The sequence below is a fragment of the Ipomoea nil genome, unplaced genomic scaffold (genome assembly GCF_001879475.1).
Source record: "Ipomoea nil cultivar Tokyo-kokei standard unplaced genomic scaffold, Asagao_1.1 scaffold3056, whole genome shotgun sequence".
NCBI lineage: Eukaryota > Viridiplantae > Streptophyta > Magnoliopsida > Solanales > Convolvulaceae > Ipomoea > Ipomoea nil.
In genome coordinates, this window is record NW_017619484.1 from 1,617,103 (window position 1) to 1,619,523 (window position 2,421).

A 2,421-nucleotide genomic window follows, 5' to 3' on the forward strand; every position below is an offset into this window, starting at 1 on the left:
ATGCAATTGTACTCCTAATTTCTGGAGCAAAAAGCTCAAATTGATCACGAGATGGCTCAATGTCAAGATTTGACAATTCAAGAGCCAATTCAAGATTCATATAATGGAGAGGTTCTAGAAGAGTTGTTTTTGCCAAATGAGGGTCATGAGGTTGAGAGAAATAAAAAGGATGGTGAGGACCTTGAAAATGATGATGATGAGGTTATTGATGAGTGCATTGAGATGGAGACACCAAGTTGGGGAGAAAGTGTAGAGTTACAATGGAATGGTGATAAGGTGCAACTTGAAGATGGTCAAAGTAAAGAAGAGCTCAAGAATGAGGAAATTTGTGGCAAAAATGAGGAATTCCCTTCATTTGATGACACCCCCATAAATGAGGACTTTAGAATAACTTGGGAACTGGGAGGCGTCAATGTTCTTGAAAGTGGAGGCCCGCATTGGCCAATTTTTATGTCCAAAGATTCTTCCTTCTTTTTGGTTCATGAAGAGGATCCAAGATTCCCCTTACTTGCCTATGAAAAGGAAAATGAAGATGAGAAAAGAAGTGGAGATCAAGAATACTATCTAGATCCAAAGTTTAAAAAGAAATACTTGTTTGATATATGGGTCAAGAATGGATTTGTGGAAATAATGAGCATGGAGCCTAATTTGAAGAGATGTGAAATCATGAATTTTGGAGTAGTAGATTTGAGCTTGAAGGAATTTATCAATGGATATCACTTGAAGAGATACTTGGAAGAGAAAATTGATGGAAAGAAGGGGATTATCAATTTCACATCTTTTGATGGCTAGTACTTGAGAGGTAACGTTGAGCTATTGACGTTAAACTTAGCGCTTCATGGGAGGCACCCAATGTTATCTTTTATTGCTTTTCTATTTATTGCTTTCTAGTTTCGTCTTATTTATTATTTATTGCTTTTTAGTTCGTGTTATTTTTGCCTTTTCTTTTCTCTTATTCTCCTTTCTTTTGTTTTGCATCGGGGACGATGCAAATTTTTAAGTGTGGGGGAGGAGTTAATAATTTGGGGATAATTTAAAAATTTTTGCTTTTGCTTAGATGACTCATATGATATGTTTTGTTAAATAAGTTACTTGTCTTAGCATTCAACTGCAAGTACTCTCTCTTGTTGGTTTGTGGTTTGTTTTAGTGGCGCTTGCTGTATCTCAATTTGTGATTGATGATTTGAGGTGTAACACATAATTGATCTATTTCATTGCCAATCGCTTTGTTAACCACTTAATAATTGGATTAATTCTTGATCTTGTGTGTTATGCTTTGCTAGTGTGAAGGCTTATGTGAGATTCCGATCCGGTCAGGGGTGTTTTGCTAGAACTTGCCTCATTATACTCTAAGTGATGTCTAAGTTTTGCATTCTTTGAAGTGATTTAGGTCATTTTTGTTTAGCAATAGCCTTTAAACCTGTCCCTACATATGTTTTATCCATTGTGTCCCCATTGTGCCTCTCGTTTGTTTAAATAAGGACTAAACACTATCCCCTCATTGTGATTGTTTTCCTTTGATTTACCCCTGTTATTATAACCATTAGCTCTTTGCCAAATATTTCCATTCCACCCTTTGAGAGAATGAAACTTTTATCTTTATTATTTCAGTAAGAAGAGTTTTATGGAGTTGTGCCAAAAAGAAGCTGTTATACAAATGTTCAAATGTGGGGGTCATGAAAGATTGGATTAAAATTGTCTTGCTGTATTCAAAAGAAATCCAAAGAAAAGAATCAAAGAAAGAAAAAAAGAAAAGAAAAGAAAGAAATAAAGAAAGATTGAAAGTTCGTGAGTTTGGATCCCTATTTTACAAAGAGTTGCTTTGTTCTTAAAAGAAATTTGCTCATTGAATTGTGATTGTCTCATCTCTTCCAAATTTTGAAAAGATAATTGTGACATTCTCTCTTTTTGATTAATTTTTTCATACCACTTCTTTGTTAGCCATCACCCGTAGTCTCATTACAAGCTAAATAAAGTCCTATTTGATCTTAGCATGCATTCTTAGATTTAATCTAGGGGTGTATGAAGGGCAAGCCTATGAGATCTTATTCATGAGCCGTGTTTTGCATAATCTCAACTGAGTATTATTTGTGTACACTTGATCCTCACACACTTTAAATTCTTGGTGCTTGGTTATTAGCTTGAGAATGAGTCTTATGTGCCAAGCTAATTTGATTCTTGAAGCATGTTATTTTGTAGCAAGTTGGTTGGTGATTTGAAAGGTTGTGCAAGAGAGACTAGGAGTAATTTGTATGTTTTGACTTGTGATTTATTTTGTGGTTTTGCTTGAGGACAAGCAAAGACTTAAGTGTGGGGAGTTGATGGGAACCTAATTGTGCACAATTGTAGTGTTAATTTGATTATATTTGTTGGGTTCAATTCCGTGAAAATGGTAATTTAATTGCACAATCCTTTATTTTA